General features: G+C 45.5%; 1 long non-coding RNA gene across 1 annotated transcript; it reads right to left on the minus strand.

The window, feature by feature from the left end:
- Nucleotides 1–8,421: 8,421 nt before the first annotated feature.
- On the minus strand, nucleotides 8,422–11,598 carry LOC147980346 (uncharacterized). The gene is made up of 2 exons (XR_015599789.1): nucleotides 11,273–11,598; nucleotides 8,422–8,743 (listed from the first exon to the last, which is right to left on the minus strand). It is a non-coding gene; the product is annotated as an uncharacterized LOC147980346 (long non-coding RNA).
- Between the last annotated feature and the right edge of the window lie 521 nt (nucleotides 11,599–12,119).

A 12,119-nucleotide genomic window follows, 5' to 3' on the forward strand; every position in this document is an offset into this window, starting at 1 on the left:
ACCAAGGGCTAGGGACGAAGAGAACCATTTTCCTACTCGTTGAATGAGGCGGACCAATGGGCAAAGTTCTCGTCCATCGGCGGTTACCGGAATGTCATCAACAATAGAAACAGGGTCTCACTGACAGAGTTGTACACCGAGGTGTTTACATAAGTAGTGAAATATTACTGCTTAGATCCTATAGATCACGAGAAAGGTTAAACAAACCAATGTAAAGGAAAATGTGATTGTCAGATTAAACAGAACAATGGAAAGGAAAATGTGTTTAAACACATATTTCAGGGGCATATCCTTCCCAAGGACAAGCAGAGCATGATATCCATGACAGGATAGAAAGTAGAAAACCATTTAGGTAAGTGGAGAGGAATTTCATAACATTATCCATACAACAGTGTTTCGATAATTGATAAAGAAATTTTAGCATTGTTCTTTAAATGTTCTTATCGAAGATCAGAGTACCATAGACATGCTTCGAGATAGCACCGACATGGTCTTCAAGCAAGGTCGAACTTTGGATACTCAAAGGATTCATCAGGAACAACTTATAAAATAAGTCTTATAATTTCCTCATGGAAGAATGGCTAACCTTGCTAAAAGGAAACTATAACAACAGGTCCTCCAGCTAGGTGTGCTAGGCATGATATCACTTTACCGGGTCATATAAAGACCAATGTTACAACTCTTGGAAATATGTTCCAACCATCATATCTAACCAAGTTTCAAATCTGATTCGTGTCAGGACACCTCAGACTCAGGATGCCTAAGAAGAAAAAGGTGCGACACAAATTGATGAGAAGACATCGTAAGATTATTAGGAAACGAACTATGGAAGCGAGTTCTGAAATAAGAGTTCATCAGTATACCAAGGAGAGGATGAGGAGGTGGCTGATGGAATCAGCGACCATTCCTCGAGATCCCCAAAAAGATGGGTTTCCACAATCATGTGAACAAGGAGATAACATTTGTTAGATCAAATGATATAATGGTGTATGCTCGAGGGATGCATACACAATTAAACATTGATTGAAAGGTGCACCAAAAATATGGGCTTAGGTAGCAAAATCAATGATAGAAGGGTGATTCGATATCCAATACACAAAAATGTAACTATCATTCATTAACTTACAAGCAATAGGGTTGCTAGAAGTCTTGACTTCACACATCATAGTTAAATGGCTGGTATCCCGGTTATATACAACACATGGGCCAAGATATGAACGGAGATGGCGAGAAGTATTAATATATCAAGAATTCTTAAGAGGTGGTGAAATTCTCATGACATTCTTGACATAAAAGATGGTAATACTCCAAGGTAAAGAAGAACAAAAGCTGGATAGCAAGGAACTCAAGGTATAACACAAAACACGAGCAAGTTTGTGCTGGAGGGAAGACAATAAAGTGGTCGATGATAACACAAATCATCGAGGCAAGGATGGTATTTCTCATCACGAATTCAATTGATATCCTGGAAAAGCTCAGAATACTGATGACTGTCACGACACATTTGTCGAGAGATTTCTTCAAGATGTAATCGATCGATGATGACATCAAGTCAAACGAAAGATGAAGCGAAAGGTTTTTGGAACCACGTGTAGGACACAAACTCGAAATCAAGTTTGTTGTTCAAGGAGAAATCATATGACTAGGAAATTCGACGTAAGCATTAGCTCATCATCAAAGTTGTGCTCCGGGCATAAGGACTAGGCAGCACAATTAAAATCATCATGATAATGATATAGCCAAATAAGCTAGGAATGACTTGAAGGACTATTAAACTTGTAAGAAATGAAGATTTCTAATACTTGTTAAATCGCAGTGCGGACTCGATTCCGGTATCGGTGTCCTTGAGTTTCTAGGAACTCAGAACCTGGGGAAAAACTGGACTCGGTGGGAAATAATAGTAGATGAAGAACTCATAATGACTTATGTAGTTTCATGATATTCTCGAGATACCAGACGGTAAAACTCAAAGGTAGAGCAGAGTAGAGGTTGGGCAGGCGTATTGATCTGCAAAAGGCAAGTACTTTAACTTGTCCGAGAGATACAATCAAAGGAGAACAATCATGGTCGGAACCACGGTTGCAAAGGACCAAACCCCAGATATAAGATGAACTTATACCAAGGGGACAATTAATTTTTTAAGAGAAGCCGCCATGATAAGATCTACATCGTGTCCATGGGCATGAACACAAAGGTTCAACGTTGACTCCCACTTCCTCAATGCATAACCTTCCATTCACCTCTTGTCTTTCGGAAATGACATTAGTTATTGAAAATCTTACCAAGTGCAATACCAGATAAGTATGACCCGTGAAATCCTTCGGGTTCACACAGATTAGGGAAGGCGTTGGTTCAACCCATCGGGGCATCTTAGGAACATATACCACAAACTTCAGAATAAATAATACAAGCTCGACAGTAGAGTATGGTTATCAAAGCAGAGGATACAAATTACCAAAGGCATTATATACCCATGGAAAGGCTCACAAGGTTATTGAATTGTGACAGCCTAATTTTTGACCCTTTCTTTTTCTTTTGTTTTTCTGAGGTTTTGCTTGAGTTTTCTTTTTCTGTGGCTTTGTGGTCTGGAAACTGAAGAAGATGCTCTCTTCTTTGCTTCCAGAGTGGCTTTTCATTCCCAAATCCTTCCCTAGACCCTGTCATTTTCATCCTAGCCCAAATCCCAATATTCTTTTTATTGGGAATGTTTCTTTTCTATTAAAGGAATGACTCAAATTGCCCTAGGTTGTGAAGCAACCTTTATTTCCATCACTCCTAAAATTCCCAAATAATTCTCATAAATTTTTTTGAGTCATATCTTTCTCAAATATGGAAAAAATATTTCATTTGTCATGTTTATCATCATGCTCAAATAATTCATTTCCTATTCTGCCCTAAATGGCACATTGTGAAGCAAGTGCTATTTTCATTTTCCCAATTGACCTCAAACTCCTTGGACACCTTTTCCTGTCCATATCATTGCCAGATGCCAAAATGCAACCTCATTTGCCTAGTAATTATTTAATTATTATTTTCCAAAGTTTCTATCCTGAAAGAAGCTTTGTGAAGGAGGTGCAAGCTAGGAATATCCAAATGAGTTGCCATTTTGTATGGTCCCTCATTTCATCATATCATAGCCCTCCACCAAAGAAGAGCTCATGTCATGCCTCTATGTGAGCTCATCTTCAATTATTTGATTCTGTCCAAAATTTCAGTTTGTGAAGCAAGTATATTTTATATTGCTCCATTATGGCTGCCAATTTTTCTATGTCTTCTATTGTACATATAACCTACCTCCACCCATTTTGGGCATGGTTCATCAATCCATTATTTCTCTAGAATTTTTCCAAGATTCTGGACATAAATGATGTTTGTAAAGCAAGTACCATTTTGGATGGTCCATTTGGTATGAGATTTTTACAGCATCTTTATATGTCCATATCATGAGGAATTGCCAAGTTTCATCACATTCCATAACTCCATGTGAGTGCATCATCCAAATCAAGTTTCTAGACCAAAAAATGCAATTGCAAAGCAAACCTATTATTTATTGGTCCATTTCTTCTCTAAACCTCTAGGATCGTGGTTCTTCCTTAGTTAAACCTCCCAGACAACTCCTTTAACCTCAGTCAAGTCTCTGTGGATCAGCAGTGCTCGTCCAAGTTTACTACAGTAAACTTCAGGGCTTGATTACCATTTAACCAGAGCGATTTTAACCAAACTACCACCGCAGTAGGAACCTCCCCTGGATGAGCTTGCCACTAGACAACACACTCCAGCTCATTTCCCCCGCTACATGCCAGTGCACGCGATGACCGCGTTAATGGCAAGCTTGTGCGCGCGCTCTGCTGCCGTTGGCCGCGCCCAGGATGGATTCTTGCTCGGGCCCCTCCTCCTCTCATCGTCATAGCGCGCGTGAGCATGTACATTGTCTTCCTCTCGTTGTCGCCGATCACCTGGACCCCGCTCCCCCTCCGGCAGCTTCCTCACCGATGCAAGATGCCGCGCGTCCATGAGCACACAGTGCCGACCGGGCATTTATGGCGTTCGGCTTCTTCTCCTTTTGTCCACGAGCTCGGCCTCATCTCCGTGAGCCCTTCCCCTCGTCTGTTACCTCGCTCATCGCCTCCCTCCGAGCTCATGCGCATGGGCACGTGTCCGCGGCGCCGGACACGCGTCCGCGCCGACGACAGCGCGACACCTCGTCCCGCGGCTATATAAGCCAACCCGGAGCTCCCTCGACCGCACCAGCAGCCTCACTCCTCTCCCTAGCCCCGACCAGCCTCTCAAATGAGCTCGACCTGCTCCCCTGCCCCTCCATGGCCACCGGAGCCGCCGCGGTGCTCGGCTCAAATTCGAGCAGCCCCGGCCTCCTCTCCCTCTTTCTCCACCTCCAGGCAAACCACCAGACCCCGGCGAGCCTCCCCACCCATTCGCCTCCTCCTCCAATGGCCTCTGGCCACGAGCTCCATCATCGCCCGAAGATGCCGTCCGCCACGGTGCCGTCCCCTCTCACCCCGGAGCCCCTCGACGGCCGTTCTGCGCTCCGGCGGGCGCGCCTTGTTCCCCTGAGCACGTCGGTGGTCGGAGCACGACATACGGTGCTCGGAGTCGACCGGACGAGCGCCGGCGACGAGCTCCTGCCCTGCTCCGTCGGGCTGGCGTGAGGAGAAGAAGGAGATAGCTTCCCCTCCCTGCAAGCTGGCCATGGGCCCTGCGGGTCCCGCGCGTCAGTGAGCCAGCCACCGGCCTCGCCTTTGCCACACTAGATAAGTGGAGGCGTAATCCGATGGATTACATCTTCGCTTGCCCAAAGCGTACTCTTCTTCTACGTCAGCACAGAATGCGTTTTCACTTCAGTGAAAACATATTTACCGGAGTACGCTTTCTGTTTTTCCGGCTGACGGCCTGTTTGTGATGATTTTATCACAAATAGGTCCCTGACAGAAAAACTATCATATCTTTTTGCTCAAAACTCCAAATAAGGTGATTCCAAAGCGCGCTTCTTCGTCTCGTCGAGCCCGTTATGTTGGTTTCATTTTCACTATGGCTTGACAATGTGAAAATGACCTTTTTGCCCTTGCACATAAACAGCCCCTCCGAGAGAGAACTGTTTCCAGCAAATCTTTCCACGGCTTCACCGCACTTCTCCCCGGTGCCTTCTTCATCCCCAGGCAAGCCACAATACCCACTTGCATGATAGTCATGCAGTAGCCATGGTTTTCAACTTGAATATTTATTAAATGTTTGCTTGCTTAAAATATGGTTATAGTTGTTTCGGTAATGCTTATGGGTTCATGCTTACTTACTTGCTACGTTGTTATGCACTTGGTTGCCATGCCCTGCTAGTTGCTAGTATTCCTTTCATATGCTTTTCTTGCTAGGAGTACATGTTGATGTTGGTAAGGGCCTTCGGTGCATGACCGCCGTCTGTCCCGAGCACCGTTGTTATATATGTTCCATTGCATCCAGTTGGTTAAATGCTTGCATGATGACATTGTTGATATGTTCTTGCATTATATTTATTGTTGATGCTAGTGGTCATGCTATGTTTCGGAGAAGTATGTACCTATGATGTTCATGCCAGTCAGTATGCCATGCTTAGTTGGATATGATTCATTGTTGATATGGTGGATAATTATGTGGTCCTCTCATGATTATGTTCATATCATGCTCATGCATTGTAATTGCATCATGTTATTTTATCATGGCTCAACATATTTGTATTCAAGTGTAACCGAATTAAATTGAACTTGAACAACTGTTGGCTGAGTCATGATGCCACCATATTGAACCGACCAGTGCAACCACGCTTACCTTTATGGGAAGGTCCTAACGGGGTCTATTGTCGTGTCTCTCGCTGGTGCCTCCAACTAGGGAAGGTTATGGGCGTGCGTACCCTGATCAGGTAAGCATACATAACCTTGTGTTCCCGTTGTTGTTATTTTTATGGATCCGGTCCCCATGAGGGACGTTTGGCCACGACGGTGGTCGTTGTGTCGTTGGTAGACATGGGGCCACCCAGGACTAGCCTAGCTGGGAGTGGGTCGGAGTGGCCTGGAGAGTGTCATGGTAGTAGATTGGTTTTGTCTAAACGCCGTTGGTCCACCCGAATGGGAGTGCGAGGCCATGTGTTCTGCAGTGTGGGTATAGTGTACTAACCTCTGCAGAGTGTATATTAAATCTATCGATAGCCGCGCCCGCGGATAAGGGTCACACCGTGAGTCAACAATATTAATAATAACTTGATTAATAACAACCCCGGTTCAACAAGGAGATAAGTTGGTTGTGATCGCCGGAATGATCACCGTTTGAGACCAAGTGTTGGTCATGGTTGTGATCGCCGGAATGATCACCGTGGTATCGAGGATACCGAGTTGTTAGATATTTGTGATATTGTGCAAGAATCGTGGGAAAAGATCAAGCTCCTTGTGGTCATTTAATGATTACTACGGTATTGTCTATACCAAGCTTGATTTGATCCTGAGATAATCGTGTGATGTCCAAGGTTGGTAAGTGATGCATGTGATGGTTACGTAGTAACCCGAGCAGAATAAATAGTGCATATATTGTCATCATGTTGCATGCTAGTATCATCAGATTTATATGTTCATGCAATGATCATATTGTTCTAGCGATATTATGTCATGTTGTTCATGCCATGATCATATTGTTCTAGCGATATTATGTCATGTTATTCATGCCATGATCATATTGTTCTAGCGATATTATGTTCATGTTGTTCATGCCATGATCATATTGTTCTAGCGATAGTTTGTTCATGTTGTTCATGCCATGTTATCCTAATAATCTCATGATAATTCCTGCTTAACCGGTAATTGCCATGCTGTTGTTTGTCTTGAATGCTACTGGTTATTGTGAGCTTGGAAGTACATTCAATGTACTGACCTGGCGTGTCATGCCAGTTTGCAGGTCATGCCGGATTTGAATGCTTGTTTGCCGTGGATTCTTTGTTTGTGAGCTAGGATAAGCGTTCCAGCCAGAGTCCCTGCGGAGTGGAGTTCACCACTGTCGTCGTTGTTCCGCTGCTAGAAGTTTTTCCGCTGCTTCGAGTTGTTCTACTGCTTGCATAGAGCAACTGAGGATGGCGTAGTGTCGCCGTGCCGATGTTATTCATTGTAATATCGGAGACCTTGTATTCATATCCATGTAATAATAGAAAGCTGGTTTGTTCTATGCTAAGCAGTGCTGGATTCCAGAAGACTTCTCCTTGATCTCTGGGCTGGAATACGGGGCGTTCCAGTTTTCTCTGAGCCGGGGTGCCACATGAATATGAAGGACACTATCGGATAATAATCCAACAAGGGGTTTTGTGGTCTACAACGGAGCTGATGCGAGTATCGGTACTCTATCAGAGGAAGAAGGAATGAAAAGGCATCAGATTATAGAAACAACCGACTAATTTAAAGCTCAAATGCAAACGAATTACCATTTCCAAATCAAGGGATCATAAGCCAATGGTCTGATTAAGAATGGATAAGTTGAATAGACTTAGGGGTACAATTGACGACGATTTGATTGGTTGAGAACCAACTCCAGTTCAAAATGACGTCTGAGCCAGAAGGATGAATCATAGGATCTGATTGAGGATTGCGAGCATTCGCAACTTATTGAATCAATGGACTCAAAATGATAGTGACAAAGGATACTAATTGAATATTGCTGGTATTAAGGAACGCAACCAAAAGGCAAGCACACAATTGCAGAGCAATAGCGGGTAGAGGATTACCAAAAGATCAGATAACATCACAATGTATCTTGTTAATCATAGGAACAACAAGGGTAGAACGGATACTCGGTGTGTGTGAGGAATTATCCGTAGAGGGTATAAATGTGGCAAAGAACTGCAAAGCAGTAGACACAAAGAATTCTCAGAATAACGGAGAATTTTTCAGGGTGTCAAGTAATAGCAAGGGCAAGTGGGTATGAAGGTATGAATGACAAGTGTAAGTAGTTATCCTTAAGGATTTATCGATGGTCAATAATAGCAAAAGCGATGGTTAGAAAGTCTCGAGAGAACATCGATGAGTATATTCGGAATCTTCTGGTGCACCAAGCAATCATCTAGAGTGAGGGGCTCTCTGGGAGAAAGTAGTAAGGAGAACCTAGAGTTATAATTAGTAAAATCATTTAACCAGAATAGAAGAGAGATTAGAATCCCAGAGTATAGGTCGAGGAATAAAAGATCTTAATACCACCAAATGGCAATGTGGGCCCGTAAGACACACAGCCATGTTAGTAAAGTTTTGCAATGACTAAACTCAACTTCGGCGAAGGAGTTGGAAAGGGGGATTTCTACAGGAAGTCGGCTCTGATACTAACTTGTGACGCCCCCGATTTGACCGTACACTAATCATGCATGCAAACATGTATGATCAAGATCAGGGACTCATGGGAAGATATCACAACACAACTCTAAAAATAAAATATGTCATAGAAGCATCATATTACAAGCTAGGGGCCTCGAGGGCTCAAATACAAGAGCTCGATCATAGACGAGTCCGCGAAAGCAACAATATCTGAGTACAGACATAAGTTAAACAAGTTGCCTTAAGAAGGCCAGCACAAACTGGGATACAGATCGAAAGAGGCGCAGGCCTCCTGCCTAGGATCCTCTTAAACTACTCCTGGTCATCGTCAGTGGCCTACACGTAGTAGTAGGCACCTCCAGTGTAGTAGGAGTCGTCATCGATGGTGGCGTCAAGCTCTTGGGCTCCAGCATCTGGTTGCGACAACCAGGTAGAATGGAAAGGGGAAAAGAGGGAGAAAAGCAACCATGAGTACTCACCCAAAGTACTTGCAAGCAAGGATCTACACTACATAAGCATTACATTGGTATCAATGAAATGGGTAGTAACTGTGGACTGAATTGCAGAATGCCAGAATGAGAGGGGGATAGCTAGTCCTATCGAAGACAACGCTTTTGGCAGCCTCCATCTTGAAGTAGAAGAAGAGAGTAGATGGTAAGTTAACCAAGTATCATCGCATAGCATATTCCTACCGGGCGATCCTTTCCTCGTCGCCTTGTTAGAGAATGTTCACCGAGTTGTATCTGGCACTTGAAAGGGTGTGTTTTATTAAGTATTCGGTTCTAGTTGTCATAAGGTCAAGGCACAACTCTGGGTCGTCCTTTTACCGAGGGACACGGCTATTCGAATAGATAAACTTCCCTGCAGGGGTGCACCACATTTCCCAACACGCTCGATCCCCTTTGGCCGGACACACTTTCCTGGGTCATGCCCGGCCTCGGAAGATCAACACGTCGCAGCCCTAGCTAGGCACAACAGAGAGGTCAGCACGCCGGTCTAAATCCTATGGCGCAGGGGTCTGGGCCCATCGCCCGTTGCACACCTGCATGTTGTGAACGCGGCCGATAAGCAGACCTAGCATCCCTAATACAAGAGCAGGGGTTCTAGTCCAATCCAGCATGCGCCGCTCAGTCGCTGATGTCAAGAAGGCTTCGTATGATACCACGACGTCGAGTGCCAATAACTGTTCCCGTGTAGTTGGTTAGTCCGTATAGGCCAGTGGCCAGACTCAGATCAAATACCAAGATCTCATTAAGCGTGTTAATTGAAGTATCCGTGAACGCCGACCAGGGCCAGGCCCACCTCTCACCTAGGTGGTCTCCACCTGCCCTGTTGCTCCGCCATAAAATAACAGTCGGGGGCCGTCGGGAACCCAGGCCCACCACTACCTGGATGGAACCACCTGCCCGTTCAACCCCCACATTGGAATCACTTGCGGGTACTCTACGAGCCGACCCGACTTTAGTCACCACATGTATGACATATTATGTATATAAGTATATACCCGTGATCACCTCCTAAGTGATCACGACCCGATAGTATAGCATGGCAGACGGACAAGAATGTAGGGACACTGATGGAATACTAGCATCCTATACTAAGCATTTAGGATTGCAGGTAGTAGGAAGGACAGGCTATGCATCAGAATAGGATTAACGGAAAGCAGTAACATGCTACACTACTCTAATGCAAGCAGTAGAGAGAAGAATATGCGATATCTGGTGATCAAGGGGGGCTTGCCTGGTTGCTCTGGCAAGAAGGGGTCATCAACAACGAAGTCGATCGAGGCAGCAACGACGACAATCTCGTAGTCTACCGGAGAGAAGAGGGGGAAGAAACGATGAATATAATGCAAATAGATGCATATCGATGCATGACATGACAAGTAACGGTGCTAGGAGTGCCCTAACGCAGTAGGAGGTGATACCGGTGAAGGGGGAAACATCCGGGAAAGTATCCCCGGTGTTTCGCATTTTCGGACAAATGAACCGGAGGGAGAAAGTTGCGTGTTTGCTATGCTAGGGATGCGTGGCAGACGAACGGGCTACATATATGGATTCGTCTAGTCGTTTTGAGCAACTTCCATGTAAAAAGTTTTTTCATCTAAGTTACGATTTATTTTATATGATTTTTCAAAGTTTTATTCATTTTCTGAAATTATTATTAATTCAAAATTAATAGGCAAAATGCTATGGGTACCCAGCCCTGTGTACACAGAATGTACACAGAGGCTGACATGTGGGTCAGGGGATCGAGTTGACCAGTCAAAGTTTGACTGGTCAACAAAGGGTGGGGCCCCCATGTCATTGACTGCCTAGTTTACTAACAGTTTTAGTTAGACTAATTAGGTAGTTAACATGATTAATTAGATTAATTAATTCATTTAGTTAATTAATTAACTAATTCTTTTAATTACTGTATCTTTTCATTTATTTATTTTTTGTTTATTCTTTTTAACAGTGGGCGTGGGGCCCCATGGTCTGTAGCATAGGGGCCAGTGGGCGTGCGGTTACGAGCGAACGGGCACTGGGGTTCGGGCGTTGGGCGTCGGATGCCGGAGCGCTCGATGCGCGCGGTCGGGGCGCTGGAGGCGATGACATGGTGGAGCAAGGGCAAGCCAGAGCAAGAAGGGATGCGGGAGGCCAGGGGTCGAGCGGAGCAGAGGGAAAGGGGCGGCCGGCGCGCTGAGCGCGGCGCTGCAGCGGCAGCGGCCGCAGGGAGCGAGGCGTTCAGGGTGCGGGGCTGGTGGCGGCCGAGCGCCACCACGGCGGGCTAGGACGTAGAGGAGGCATCGACCACAAGCAGAGAAGGGCAGGGGGCGCGGACGCGACCAAGGCGCGGGCGCCATGGGCGGGGCTCAGGGGGGCATGGCCGGAGCGCGACGCGGATGGCGGCGGGCGCGAGCATGCATGGGAGATAGCGAGGAAGGGGGGTGCGCTCACTTTCGTTGCAGGAGAACAGGGGGCGGCGAGGCTCGTTGTAGCCGTTGGGGAGGAGGACGGGGACGGCGATGAGGTGGCGGTGACGACGGACGATGGCGTCGGATCGACGACGAGGCGAGGCCGCGGCTTCAGGCAGGCGTTGCACGAGGGGGAGGATGGGCGAGGGGGAGTCCGGGAGAGGCGGCGCCGGCGCCGGCTGGCGGCGGCCTTAGCGGAGCGGCGGCTTGCATCGGCCGCGGGCTTGCGTGAGGAGGGGATCGAACAGGGGTGCCCCTCCCCGTTTGTCAGCGCATGCGTGTATAATGGGTGACGGCGCGCAGGGGGAATGAGGGAGAGATGGGGATCGGGACAGGAGGAGCTAGGGTTAGTAGCGGGGGTGTTGGGCTGGGCTGACCGGTTGGCTAGCTGGGCCGGTTGGCGTAGCGTGGAGGGCTGTTTTACTTTGTTTTAATTTTGTTTAGTCTTTTCTTTTTATTTATTTCTTTCCTTTAAATGCTTTATTAATTTTTTTGTTTATATAAAACACAAAAATCATACCTAACATAGTATCATCAATTATGTCATTACCACAATTATCTTGGCACCTAAGATAGAACAGTTTGTAATTGTTTATTATTTTAAGAGCATTTAAATAATCATTTTTGCTACTGTTTTATCCATTTTGGAGTATTTAAACATTTTATAAAAGTGTGATTTCTCCACCATAATTTCCTATGCAATATTTGGTTCACTCCGAACATTTTAGTTTTAATATTTGAAAAGTTTTATTGTTTGCTTGATTTTGAATTTGAATTTGAATCGGTTTCGAACTAACGCGGATTAATAATAGTAATCTAAGTGACGTGGC

Source organism: Triticum urartu, chromosome 3A, assembly GCF_056163025.1.
Source record: "Triticum urartu cultivar PI428250 chromosome 3A, HENAU_Tu73, whole genome shotgun sequence".
NCBI lineage: Eukaryota > Viridiplantae > Streptophyta > Magnoliopsida > Poales > Poaceae > Triticum > Triticum urartu.